Source organism: Protopterus annectens, chromosome 1.part2, assembly GCF_019279795.1.
Source record: "Protopterus annectens isolate FY-2018-M chromosome 1.part2, PAN1.0, whole genome shotgun sequence".
In the NCBI taxonomy this organism is placed as follows: Eukaryota; Metazoa; Chordata; order Ceratodontiformes; family Protopteridae; genus Protopterus; species Protopterus annectens.
The window spans coordinates 1253173445-1253188743 of record NC_056727.1 but is presented as its reverse complement, the minus strand read 5'-3'; the positions used below and the strand labels follow the sequence as shown (position 1 = coordinate 1253188743).

The 15299-nt window shown below is 43.2% G+C and overlaps 1 protein-coding gene across 1 annotated transcript in view; it reads left to right on the top strand.

The window, feature by feature from the left end:
• Window positions 1-11520: 11520 nt before the first annotated feature.
• Window positions 11521-15299, top strand: part of LUZP1 (leucine zipper protein 1) — a 2096166-nt gene continuing 2092387 nt past the window's right edge. Inside the window, exon 1 of the mRNA XM_044060126.1 lies at window positions 11521-12142. The gene's annotated coding sequence lies outside the window, so the exon portion shown is untranslated. The remainder of the gene's footprint in view (window positions 12143-15299) is intronic.

Sequence of the window (15299 nt, the reverse complement as noted above, 5' to 3'; positions counted from 1 at the left end):
GGGCATCCGGATACTGGCCAAGGCTCTTGCCACCCCTACAGTGCCTTTTTTAGGCTGTGTTCCAAAGACCAAATTGTCACTGTAACAGCTACAAACAAATACAATATGAGGGTCATGCTGCTCAATGCTAGAAGTCTAAATCTCAAAATGCACTTGTTCGAAGCACTCCTTAAAATGGAGAACATCGACATTTGTGCTGTAACAGGGATCTGGTTCAAACCAGCAGAAAGCACCCCTGCACTACTAGGCTATAACTCGTTCCACACCTTTCGACCCCAGAACTTGGACCGAAGCTCCAAAGGTGGTGGTGTTTCCATTTTTATAAAGGATGTGTACACCTCCAGACTGGTAACACAACATAACTCATCAGAGATACTTTAGGTGCAGCTAACATTGGAGAAGACAGCGATTCAGGTCTTAGCCTGTTATAAGCCCCCAACTATGTCCCAAGACTCACACTCCACATTCCTAAGCACCCTGGAGAATATTAGGGTCCAACCTAATACTCTCATACTAGGTGACTTCAACTACCTCTCCATTAACTGGTAAAACTATTCATGTACCAATACACTTACCCAACGCTTCCTGGAATTCATTAATTCCAGTGCCCTGGACCAGCTTGTTCTTACCCCCACTAGATGTAACAACATCCTTGACCTGGTCATTACTAACATGGGCGACGGTTGCTCTACACCAAAAGTCAACTCCTCCCTGGTTAGATCCGACCACAAACTAATCATCTTGGAGATCCTCATCCCTCCCGCCCACCCCCCCACAAAGGTAACTACCATGAAAAACTTCTCCAAAGCTAACTTTGGGCTCCTAAAAACAGAGGTGGCTAACTTCACAGCACCCATGCAAATGGAGAATAGTTACATGACTGCCGAATCATACACCAATGCACTGTACAAACACATACACAAATGCATGGATCTTGCCATACCCAACAGAACCAAGACACTCTCCTTCAAAAAAAGGAAGCCAATCTGGTGGTCCCCTGCCATAAACAAACTCTACAATAGAAGGAAGAAACTGATGTGGAATAAGGTGAAGTCCCAAGACTGGAAAAACTCCCTTATCAGCCTCAACAAAAAGTTGAGATCCCTCATCAAATCCTCTAAAGCTAGCTATGAAAACTGAATGGCAGCACATAGTAAAGACAACCACAAGGCCTTCTATAGTTATGTAAAGAATCTCCACGGAAATAACCAAATTTGCTCTGAGCTACTGCACAATGGTACCTCCTATACCGAGCCAACAGATATTGCCAACATACTGGCCGACAGATTCAGTGCCAACTTTACCGCTCCCCCCCAAAGGACCAATCACAATATCAGTAAATTGCCAGGCACCCAGTATTACGGCTGCATAGGTTAAAACAGCACTGTCAAAGGCCAAGAATACAGCTTCTATGGGACCCGACAATATCCTTGACTGTGTTCTATATGAACTACAGAGTGAACTGGCACCACACCTATGTGCTCTGTTCAATCACAGCCTCACCTCACGCTTTGTCCCTACCGAATGGCGCACAGCCCGACTCATCACTCTCCGCAAAGGAGGAGTAACTACAGACTCTGGGAACTATCACCCCATTAGTCTGATGAGTCTGATTTACAAAGCTATGGAACGCATCATCATGGACCTAATAAACAAGGATAATGGGACTCTCCAAACCCTGGATCCCACACTTTTGGTTTTGTGACGGGTAGATCATGCCTGCTCAACTTTTTTGAGTCAGTCACAAGAGCTGTGGATGAAGGCAAGGTGGTTCATACAGCCTACCTTGATCTGGCCAAGGCCTTTGATAGCATTCTCCACTCAGGAATCATAGAAAAACTCACTAAGCTAGGCATTAACCCCTATATCACTAGATGGGTTGCAAACTGGCTCACAGATAGAACCCACAGTGTGAAAGTAGCTGACTCCAAGTCAGACTGCTGACCAGTCATGAGTGGAGTCCCACAGGGTTCGGTCCTGGGTCCTCTCCTGTTTGGCATCTACTGCTCTGAAGTCAAGGCCAACACGAAGGGACTCTGGCTGACAAAGTTCACAAATAATTGTAAGTTGGAAGTTGTTATTAACCCCCCCCCCCCAAGTGATGTTAACATCCTGCAGAAAGGCCTCACTGAGACTGGTGTCAGTACCATGACCTTGAGCTCAATGCCAAAAAATGTGTCATCATCCCCTTTGGGAAAAACTCGATTCCCATGAATTACCAAATCGATGGTAATCCACTGAACACAGAAGGCATTATAAGAGATCTGGGAACACAGGTTGACAGGAACCTCTCTTTTGACCACCACATTGCCACTGTGGTCAGAAAGTCCTTCTATGTGGCACATCTCATTACTAAGGCTTTTGCATCCAGGAAGAAAGAGGTCATTGTCTCCCTCTACTCTTCTCTCATTAGGCCAATAATCCAGTACAATGCCCCACTTGGCATGTACCTCACTAGACACCTGCAACAACTGGAGAGGCAGCAAAAGTACCCCACAAAGATGATTCTAGGCCTTAAACAGTTGTCTATATGGACAAACTCAAAAAAACTCCAACTATTCTCTGTCTCATATCACCTACTTAGAGGTGATCTCTGCTTGACTTACATGTCTGACCCAGCTCTGTTAGAAATGCTACATCTAAAGAAATTAAAATCCCTCTGCACCACACACTACAGGGACCTCAATATCATTACCACAATCAACAGAACATGCTGAATGGACAGGTTCATAACCCAAAGACTGCCCATCCTGTGGAATAGACTTCCCATACATGTCAAACAGAACACCTCACTGTCCCTCTTAAAGAGAAATCTTCATGAGTGGATGGGAAATAGAAAATTCACCCCAGGGATCACTCCAGTGGCTCTACTTGACAGAGGCACTGGGAACTAATGTTGGGTGGCACAATGCCAGGGTAATCCTATGGGCTAGGCTTGTAAAGGCTCCAAGGCCATTAGCCTAGTACACTCCTATGAACATGAGCAGCACAGACTATTTATTACTTTCATTTGTTAACTGGGTAAACACACTAGAAGCATGCTTCTTTTCAGGGGCAACCTGGAACTTGCCCAGTTAATTACCTGGTCAAAGTCACTCAGTAGCCAGATGCAGGCTGAAGGAATCAAACACTGTACTACAGGATGAAACTCATTAGCAGCTAATAACCTTAATAGCCATAATCCCCTATACTAAACTGCCAAATATCACAGATTATCATAGGATGGACTGGCATAGACTTGAATGACTGAGCTACCTGACAATGAAAGCAAGTATACCAGGAAAGCACATTTGGTTTTACTCACATAACCAAGAAAGGTCCATCATGGAAAAATTAATGAAACATGCAGAGCTGATGCCAGTGTTCTACATATCAGAACCAGATTTCTCCACTGTTTTTCCAGTAGTCGTGCAGAGTCACTTGACATTTTTAAAATAGGTATGCAACTTCCATCTCCCCTTTTTTTCTCCCCAGCTACTGAGTCTTGCCCAATGGCTCCCTGACCTTCACTCCACTGACCTTTTCTTTCCTCTATCTGAACAGGAGCCATGCATCCACTAGTCCCGGAGATAGCTGTATGCCATTTTTCCCCAGGCCAGAGGGACTGATCAGCTCATTAATTTCCCAGAGAGGCAACAGTCAAACAACACTGAGGGGGACAGTCTTTTTGACCCAGCAGACATCCCTACCAATCCCTGGAGCTTCTACCCCCCTGTGGCAGCTGTTTTGAGCTCCACTATATGCTGCCTTTCACTAGAAGAATGCATGCATGCATCCATATATGCATTCTCCGACTATGTGCACTGCTGGGCAGTATATGCTCAAGAGGTACATTCCCCATATGTGCAACACCCTGTGGACCTATGTGACAAGTCAAAGCTACATTCCTCCTCCCAGGATGGGTAAGCTGGCAGTGGCTGCTTACTCCAACCCTCCCTATTCCATCCTCTCCAACCCCTGTGTCGCTAGTCAAAACACATCTCAACTGAATCCCAGTCGATGCTTCTTTCCTCTGCACCAGATGGGCAGGCACAACTTGAATTTCTTGAATTTTAACGAGGACCATTTTCCAAAACTCTTCAGCAGTAAACGTACTTCAGTATGAGCATATTTGAAACAGAAGATCTCCTAAAATATTACTGACATTTTTAGGATTAATTGTTGACGTTTTGTATACACGAAAGACACAATTAAATGTGGCTGCAAACTATGTGATGGAGATATTATAGCATTTTATTGACTGAAACATAAATGCTTTATGCCAAGCAAAACATGGTTTCTGTTATTTATGCTCTGCAACACTCTGTGCACCCAAGTGACAAGTCAAAGAAGGACGAGTAAGTATAAATAATTGCAGAATTAGTATGGAGCCTTAATACTTCATCACCATTTGCAATTTGCATATTTTGCGGTCTTCAATAGCCTACACAATCAGAGGCTTATGCTGATCATCACTGGAGTGATCTAGGTAGAATTCCAGGAGTGTGCTTCCTTGCTATGTAAATAAATACTTACAATAGCTCTGTGATATAATCAAGAAATCATAACTGCAGTTGCAAACATAGCCAAGAAAGCTTGGTCGAGGAATTATCTACGGATCAATTAAATTATTTTATTTTACATTTGTTTACTGGGACTATCCACTGGGCTGAGAATAATTAGCCCCTTTTTAGTGTAGGCCCAGGGAGAAAAGTTCCAACAATTAACATGACAAACATTACAAATGTCAAAAAGAAACCAATACAGAATAGGTACACATAACCTTAGCCTAAAAAAAATTACTAGTAATAGAGTAAAATAATGTATACAAAATGTTTCAAGACATGCTCATACACAGTAAGGAAAAAAGGTAGCAGTAAAAAAATACAGCAGGTGTAAAACTGCATTTGAAACATATCAGACCTCTTTCATTCAGACCTCTCCTGCTCAGCTGGTGAACCTGGGAATATTGAGGCAATGTTACAATTGCCTCATGTACACAGACAACCCTCTCCTCCTCCCACAAAACACAAATACATGCGAGAGATGCAACTATACGGCCTAACTGGAGGCTGAGCTCTCTCAACATAGGACTGGCAAGACCAGTCAGGAGGAGAAGGTTACCACGCACACTATAGACCCAGTCTCACATAGTACCATCACAACCTCAAATCATACACATAAACACACAAAGACATACTCGGCGGCTCTGATCAAAAATCTACCAAAACAGCAGAGGCCACCAAAGACACCCAAACAACCACCACCTCAGAACACAACACCTGCAACACATAGACCTCACAGTCAGAGTGTCAAACAGTCACAGCCCTTAAGGCCAAACACAATGCCAGACACACTAGTCATTGGTGACTCCATAGTCAGACACACTGACGTCCCGCTCACCAGACTGAGTAAGGAGAAGGTCACAGAAAGCTGCCTGTCGGGCGCTAGAATCCGCCACATAACGCAAGCACTCAGGTCTCTCAACAGCAGGTACAAATACGACTCAGTCATTGTCCACGCTGGTGTAAACGACCTGAGACGTACCTCCTTGGACTACATGAAAAGAGACATTGAGGAGCTCTCTGATTATGTAGCCCAGGCAGGTATGACCCTGACCTTGAGCAGTATCCTACATTCACCAAGAATGATGCCACAATACAGAGATAAGATGATCAGCTTTAACAATTGGCTTAAACTCTGGTGTCATTCAAAGGGGATCCAATGTCTGCCTGCCTGGGATGACATGCTGGACAAGCCACGCTGCTTCCAAGGGCGGCTTGCACCTGTCACCCTGGGATTCGGATATTGGCAAAGGCTCTTGCCCCCCCGATACTGACTTTTTAGGCAAGGCTCAAGTTCTAAACCTACCACCCTAGAACACAAAAAGGAAAAAAACTAAGGGTAATGCTGCTCAATGCCAGAAGTCTAAATCTCAAAATGCACGCACTCGAGGCCCTTCTCAGTATGGAGAACATCGATGTCTGTGCAGTGACAGAAACCTGGTTCAAGGCTCCTGAGAGCACCCCAGCACTATCAGGTTTTACCTCTTATCATGCGTTCCGGCCCCAAAATCCGGACAATACCAAGAAAGGAGGGGTATCCATATTCATCAAAGACACCCACACCTCAAGACTGGTGGCAACGCACGATGCATCGGAGACCATCCAGGTGCAATTAACCATAGGCAAGACTGCTCTGCAAATTGTAGCATGTTACAGGCCACCCTCACAAACTCAGGAACCTCACATGGCCTTCCTGAAAACACTAGAGGGATAAATGTATCACCAAACACCATCATACTAGGTGACTTCAATTACCCTAATATAGACTGGGAACACTACTCAAGCCCAAACACCCTAGCCCAAAAGTTCCTGGAATTCATAAACTCAAATGCCATGGAACAACTAGTCACCATCCCCACAAGAGGAGAAAACATACTTGATCTCATCATCACGAACATGGGAGCACAATGTTCAACACCAGAAGTATACCCCTCACTGGTGAGATCAGATCACAAACTAATCTCGCTGGAGGTCCTCATCCCACCCCCACCTGAAATAAAAAAGACCACAGTAAAGAACTTCTCGAAAGCCGACTTCACACTTCTAAAGACTAGTGTGGTCTCCTTTAAGGCCCCCGAGCCGGCGGAAAACAGTACTCAATAGGTTCATAGGTTCATAGGTTCATACTAGGCTATCTGCCCGAGGGCATTTACAAGCCTAGCCCATAGTTTTGTGGCTTACGCCACCCCTTTAGTATGGGGAACTATACCCATTATTTTGCTGTGCCTCTGTTGAGCAGTGACACTGAGGTAATCCCTGGGGTATATCTGCGATCTCCCATCCATTGGTCAAGATTTCTCTTGAACAAGGCCAGCGAGGTGCTCTGCCTCACATATACCGGGATTTTATTCCACAGCATAGGGAGTCTTTGGGTGATGAATCTATCCCTCCAGCACGTCCTATTAATAGCCGTGTCGAGGTTTACGTCTCCCGCCCTTGTGGCTCTGACGGATCTAGATTTTTTGAGGTGAAGCATATTCATCAAATCTGGGTTTGACATGGCCTTGTATGTTAGGCAAAGGTCACCTCTGAGCAAGCGTGGCGACTGAATAGAGCTGGAGTTCTTTCAGTCGGGCAGCATAGGACAGATGTTTGAGACCCTTTATCCTTTTGGTGAGGAACTTTTGTGGCCTCTCCAGCTGCTGCAAGTGTCGGGTCAGATACATTCCGAATGGGGCATTGTACTCAATCATTGGTCTGATGAGTGATGAGTATAGGAGACTATGACCTCCCTTGATCTAGATGAGAATCCCTTCATGATAAGGTGGGCAATGTAGAAGGTCTTCCTAACTACTTTAGCTACATGGGTGTCGAATGACAGACTACTATCCACCTGGGTCCCCAGGTCCCTGATAACTTCTTCTGTACTCAGTGGATTGCCACCTATTTGGTAGCTAGGGGTAACCTTGTTTTTCCCGAAGGGTATGACTATGGATTTTTCGTCATTTAAGTTTAGGGCATGGCTCTGGCACCAGTTATCCGTTTCTGTGAGACCCTTCTGAAGGATATCTGTGTCAGATGTGTTTTCTACTATGGCCCAGTTTGCAGTCATCTGCAAACTTTGTCAGCCATAACCCTCCTGTGTTTGCTTGTACTTGGAAAAGTAGATGCCAAACAAGAGTGGGCCCAGGACTGAGCCCTGTGGTACACCACTTGTGACAGGCTTTGAGTCTGACATGGCGCCAGCAACTCTGACCCTGTGGGTTCTGTCACTCAGCCAGTTTGCAACCCATCTTGTGATGTATGGGTTAACATTTAAGCTGATGAGTTTTTCAATGATACCCGAGTGGGGTATTGTATCAAAGGCCTTCGCCAGATCGAGGTAGGCTGTATGGACTGCCTTTCCCTCATCAATGGCTTTGGTGACTGTTTCGAAAAAGTCAACCAAGTTTAGAAGGCATGATCTGCCTTTGACAAAGCCAAACTGGGATGGATCCAAAGTCTGCAAAGCCGCTGAATCACTTACAAATGCCTTCTACCAGCACCTGCAGGACTGCATGGATAAGGCAATCCCAAGCAAAACAAAGACTCTTTGTACCAAAGGCAAGCGTCCAGTCTGGTGGACCCCAGCCATAAACAAACTCTACAACAAAAGGAGGAAGCTACTACAAGATAGAGCAAAATCCTTAAAAGGTAAGACACCCTTGATCACTATAAGTAAAAAACTAAGTGCTCTCATAAAATCATCCAAAGCAAATTTTGAGAGACAAATAGCTAAAGACTCAAAAGACAATCATAAGGCCTTCTTTAGCTATGTTAGAAACCTGGGAGGAAACTCCCAGATATGCTCAGAACTAGTTCAAAATGATGTGAAGATTACTGATCCTACAGACATTGCCAACATACTGGCTGACAGGTTCAGTGCAAACTTCTCCCCTCCCCCAAAAGGAGAGATATCTATACCAAGCGATTGCAGCCCCCCAAACATCTCCAACGCCCAAGTAAGAACTGCTCTCTCCAAAGCGAAGAACACAGCATCCATGGGACCTGATGGTGTCCCCGGCTGTGTGCTCCACGAACTCAACGAGGAATTAAACCCACAGCTAGGACAGCTGTTTAATCATAGTCTTACCTCTGGATACGTACCCAGGGAGTGGCGCACTGCAACTGTGGTCCCACTTCACAAAGGCGGTGCCTCCACCGACCCTGGAAATTACCGGCCCATTAGCTTGACAAGCCTTATCTGCAAAGCCATGGAGAGGATCATAATGGACCTCATAAATAAAGACATAGGGAATTTGCAGACTTTGGATCCATCCCAGTTTGGCTTTGTCAAAGGCAGATCATGCCTTCTAAACTTGGTTGACTTTTTTGAAACAGTCACCAAAGCCATTGATGAGGGAAAGGCAGTCCATACAGCCTACCTCGATCTGGCGAAGGCCTTTGATACAATACCCCACTCGGGTATCATTGAAAAACTCATCAGCTTAAATGTTAACCCATACATCACAAGATGGGTTGCAAACTGGCTGAGTGACAGAACCCACAGGGTCAGAGTTGCTGGCACCATGTCAGACTCAAAGCCTGTCACAAGTGGTGTACCACAGGGCTCAGCCCTGGGCCCACTCTTGTTTGGCATCTACTTTTCCAGTACAAGCAAACACAGGAGGGTTATGGCTGACAAAGTTTGCAGATGACTGCAAACTGGGCGCCATAGTAGAAAACACATCTGACACAGATATCCTTCAGAAGGGTCTCACAGAAGCGGATAACTGGTGCCAGAGCCATGGCCTAAAGTTAAATGCCAAAAATGCATAGTCATACCCTTCGGGAAAAACAAGGTTACCCCTAGCTACCAAATAGGTGGCAATCCACTGAGCACAGAAGAAGTTATCAGGGACCTGGGGACCCAGGTTGATAGTAGTCTGTCATTCGACACCCATGTAGCTAAAGTAGTTAGGAAGACCTTCTACATTGCCCACCTTATCATGAAGGGATTCTCATCTAGATCAAGGGAGGTCATAGTCTCCCTATACTCATCACTCATCAGACCAATGATGGAGTACAATGCCCCATTCGGAATGTATCTGACCAGACACTTGCAGCAGCTGGAGAGGCCACAAAAGTTCCTCACCAAAAGGATAAAGGGTCTCAAACATCTGTCCTATGCTGCCCGACTGAAAGAACTCCAGCTCTATTCAGTCGCTTACCGCTTGCTCAGAGGTGACCTTTGCCTAACATACAAGGCCATGTCAAACCCAGATTTGATGACTATGCTTCACCTCAAAAAATCTAGATCCGTCAGAGCCACAAGGGCGGGAGACTTAAACCTCGACACGGCTATTAATAGGACGTGCTGGAGGGATAGATTCATCACCCAAAGACTCCCTATGCTGTGGAATAAAATCCCGGTATATGTGAGGCAGAGCACCTCGCTGGCCTTGTTCAAGAGAAATCTTGACCAATGGATGGGAGATCGCAGATATACCCCAGGGATTACCTCAGTGTCACTGCTCAACAGAGGCACAGCAAAATAATGGGTATAGTTCCCCATACTAAAGGGGTGGCGTAAGCCACAAAACTATGGGCTAGGCTTGTAAATGCCCTCGGGCAGATAGCCTAGTATGAACCTATGAACCTAATCAAAAATAAATAATTGCAAGAGTTAATATCTTGAATAACTACAGATAAGATTTTCTGATAAGTAGCCATAATAGTTCAGGAGTAGATTTGGAGTGAAAAAACATAAGCCAGCCAATTAGGGTCCAGCAAGTGATGAACAGCAGTAGTAGTGATAGTAGATGTGATGTGACATGGAAAGTGTGCTGATGGAAACGACTGTTAAGACTGAAACACAGTGGATGAATGTGAGCTTGGAGAGGTACAGCAGAGGAGTGAAATTAACAAGTCACAGGTAGCAAACTGAAAAAAGTGGGTGAAAGTAATATTGTGGAAACATGGCTGGGAAAGAGAAGGCCTAGAGTAATTGTCAGAGCAGTTTGGTTATAGACTGACTAAACTGCCATCAGTACTTTCTTCAGCAGACCTACACAGTTCTAGTTGTTCCAGTTACCTTGCTGGACAGACTTAAGGTCACATAAACATTTTACATGGACACCAAACTTGGAGATCTTGGGTTTTTAAGTGGACCCTTTCTCTAGACTCTATATTTGCAAGTATACCATTACAAATATATGACAAAAGAACTCCTAGATATGATAGTACTATTTGTAGGACTGCTACAGATTACGTCTATTAGACTAGACATATTTACAAACTCCGTGATGAAAACAGTGAAACTTATTACTGGAAAGTTGCGTTGGAAAGGAACATGCAGTACTTACACGCAGTACTTACAAGTAGAACACGTTTTTGTTATGATTTAGGGCCTGTAAAAAACCGCCACTCAAACGTTCAGGACTGTTTCAGCGGAGCAAAGTGCAGAATTAGCTATGTATGAATTCCCTGGTTACTCTAAACCTCTTACACGCTAGCTTCAAGAAGGCACGTCCTGATTCAGTGGCAATTCTGCAATTATATATGCATCCCCACATTATACGTACACTGGACCTCATGTTTTACATAAGGCAATACAATCAAATAATTATTTAAAATCAAGTACAATTTCCAGAGTATAAAGTTGTAAAAAAAGCGCTGTTGTGTAGATTGATCAGTACGACCATGGCTCAGATAAAACTACTACCATTAAACTACACATACACGTCAACACCTGACTAGTAAGTCGGGCCATCGCAACAGTAAAACAAATGCAGGTTGATGAGTTCACTATGGTTACTTTTACAACACTCAAACTTGGGCTGCTAACGTAATTAACATAAAATTAAATAACTGCAGTAGCTCTAGTATTTCGCGCACACACAAAAACACTTAAAAAGGCTAGTAATGGTGCTGGTACTGATTCTAGCATCTTTTGTTTTAAAACAATTTTCAAAAACATCCTCTAGACAGACTCGGTTGGCCTTTCTTAAATGAACTTAATTCCTTATAAATAAGAATTCAGCAGTTCAGAAACTTTGCAATGGTCCATTTAATACTAGTAACTTTTTTAGCAAAAACAGCACACGCTTTCATTTCTAGGTACTTCGAGTCCTAGAAAACAAGAACATGAGGATCTCAGGCAGACTACGCTTAGAACATTCTCTGATCCAGACTCCAACCTCGCTCCTTCTCGACTTTTTTGTTTTTCTCCCTACATTTTCGCCTGGAGTTTACAGGTCTCATCCCGATCTCCTGTCCTTCGCTCGTTGCTGTTTTCTTCCTCCCCAAAGCCCCACCTCCTACTCCAACAGCTGAGGAAGAAGAGGGAAGGGAGTGGAGCGGCAGCACTGCCGTTGCCTGGGCAGGACCGGTGAGCGTGACGTCAGTAGACGGAGGAACGGCCACCGCAGCCGGGAAGAGGCTCCTCGCTTGGGAGGGTAGTAGCGGCTTGTTAGTGCATAAACTTGGGGGAACTCGGTCGGGTTGTATCCTGCTCCTAAAATATTCAGCTGAGCGGCAATGTGATGCTGTGGACATATTAGAAGTAACTGCAGGGGGAGGGCTGTCGAGAGAAATAAACCCGCAGTGGGATCTAACTGTAGAAGCAGCACTTGGAATAGGTATACAGCTGCTCTCCGGACTGCGCTGCTTGTGAAAAGGTAAGAAGAGTGTTAGCTGGCCAGGCTTTATTTTTGGACTTGGGAGTCCTTCAAACGTAAGGAAGAGGGAGCTAGTTGGACTGCTTGGGATTGGTTACTTCTAAACGGAAACCTTCATAGTTAAAGTGCTGATTCCCTGGAGTAACTTGGGAAGTTCAGCGGCGGTAACTGGTCATCTACAAGAAGAAGCTGCAGACACACACGCGTAATAAAGGACTAATCAGGTGCTGCTTGCCTTCTGGGTGCAACTGCAAGGAAGCTGCAGCACCTCCCTCCCCCATCCCATACAGGCATCGGGGCCAGGCGAGGAAGTGCGACTTATACACGTATGGGGGGTGGGGGTACCTGGAATGGTCTGGGGCCCTGCATCTAAAGCTGCCGCAAAGGCAACTTGGGTGTCTGTCATTCTGTCATACTACTTTCCTGTTAACGCCCTTGTTCTTTCCCGCTATCCCATATGAAGTTTGTTATTGAAGCTGCGCCTCCAGTTTCTGAGGTGGACCCCCCCCCCCTTTGGTTTGAAAAGGAATTCCAGGCATTTGCTTTGTTTAAGTTGCCGGTGCTGTGGATCTACATTTCATAGGCTGTTCGTTGACCTGGTGACTGAATCACTCGGCACTTCGCTGTTTGCTGTTCAAGAAGAGTAAAATGGACAGCAAAAGTCATACATTCTGCTGCACTTCTGTTCACGTAAAAATGTAACACCCAGATAAAGTACTGGGAACAAGAAGATGACATATTATATTTGAAAATCAAGAGCTACAGGAATATTGCACACTAATCTGTACATGTCACCCTGTGGCCCACACAACTACATACTTGATTTGTGGAAGAAAATGCCAGGTAGTCCATGTTTGTATAGGCGACAGGTATCTAGTGGCGCTGTATTAGCAGTAAATCTTTCGTTTTGGGTAACTATTGTAAGCAATGGAGAAGGACACACTTTTGTGACAGACAAGACTGAACTTGTCTTAAATAAGTTTTTGAAGGACTCTAGAGTAACAGTAACAAAAGTCTGATGTTTACGTACGCACGTTTGGCTGTTCGATGTCTGTAAGTTTTTGTTTCCTTGTTGTTGTCCCCATCAGGTTACCATTTTCCCTAGACAACTTCTTTTGCGGATTTTAGTGACCAAAGAGAGGTTAAGCATAAAATTGCATATGCCATCGTATCTTAGAAGAAAACATGTTTTATATACTATTTGTCAATATTGTGCAAAACTGTGATACTGTAGCCACAGCACTCAGCATAAGAAACCGTAGGAACTATTTAAGTTTTTAAAACAGTGAAATTTGATAATAAAGTGGACACATTAGAAAGTATTGTTTCTTACTTGCATGACATCACATTTCAAACAAACAAACAAAAAAAAAAAAAAACATACGCTTCAACCATTGGCTCAAATAAATTCCAGAGGTGAGATGTTGAGCTTATATTATTGTAGCAGCATTTTGTAAGCTGTAGTGTAGCTGCTGCTGAAAGACACAACAACAGTGTAGGTGCTGTTCACTGACTGTAAAGCCAGAGCTAATACCAAGTAGTGGGTGAGTTAGGGGTTTACAGTTCTATTTCACAAGTGTAGCTGGCATATGGTGGAGTCTTAGAATGAGCTGATGGTGATTGATTATACAAAGACTTGCATTACACATTGTGAATAATTATCTTTGATTTATGTGTTTGTTTTCATTTGCAATTCATGTAGTCTAAACTGTTTCTGTTGTTTTATAGAGTAAAATACTAAATGCAAATTGTGATTTTTTTTTTTTAAAGAAAATGAACACAAAATAATTTACTGTGTAATGTCTGACGGAATAGTACTGGATTGTCTATGGGTAATTGTCCTTGCTTATTTATAATGTTGTGTTATATTTAAGGATTCCAGACTTGTGACAACAGTTTAAAAAAAAAAAAAGAATTGTTTTTGATCTTGAAACAGGGATATAATCACCATGGGATTAGTGTTTTTATCCTTACATGCCAATCAAATATGCTGTACTGTTTTATAATGAGCTTGTGAAAATACATTTAGGAAGTGATATAAACAGGAATAGTACTGCTGTGGAAACTGGATTAAATAGAGTTATGTGGTTGTGAGTAGCAAATTGTTTGTGTGGCGGGTGTTTGATCATTACTTTGTGTCGTAATTCCTATATTAATGCTTGTATTATTCATGCATCCTGTTTTGGAGTTATCATTGAGAAGTATTAATACTATTGGTTGATGTTCATTAGAACACAGATGAGAAACTGATTTAACCTGTGCACTGATATTGATGTCTGCATTATGTGCCCCATGGTGTGTGTGTGTGTGTGTGTGTGTGTGTGTGTGTATGTATCTATATCTATCTATATATATATAGATATAGATATGTATCTATATCATATATATATATATGTGTGTGTGTGTGTGTGTGTGTATATGTGTAATATAAAAAAAAAAAAATATATATATATATATATATATATATATATATATTACACACACACACAAATGAGAATATACATGAATGAACAGTTCATTGCATAGAACATCAAATACTATGTAAAAGCATGTACTAGTACTTTCCTGTAGTGCTGTATTCCAGAGTTTCTAGATGTAAGCTATGCTGTGTGGTAAATGATTGACTGGGGACTAATTTGGGTTACTACCCACTGCAGAATGTCTTTAACTATAGCAAAGTTTCTGTCATAGTTCTATGTACTAGTGAGCGAGTGGACCACCAGTATCTCACAGCTGCTAAGCCTCTGTCCATCAGCATAGTCATTCGTATGAGTCTGTCAAACTTGTATGTTATTGAATTTATAGTTTTATTATAGATTATATAAATGTATTAATTATCTTCTATAATTCATCCACTACCTTGTCTGATTTTGCAGCTGTGATAGCCATACTTGCCTTATTCTCTTTAATATCATAATAAAGACAAATGGTAATATTATACTTGTGTGTGGTTGTGTCCCATTGAGCTGCTGGAGTGGATTTTTTTTTTCGTTACTCGCTTTCAAAATAATTTTTTATCTGGAAATGACTGTTGACCTAGTTTTGATGCTGCTGACTCCTGGGGGTCTGAATATTTTTTTCTTTCTTTGTGTTTTTAATATGCTGAACTCTGAATCTTTAGCCAAAATGTCTAAGTAGCAGGAGAGTGGCCTTTAGA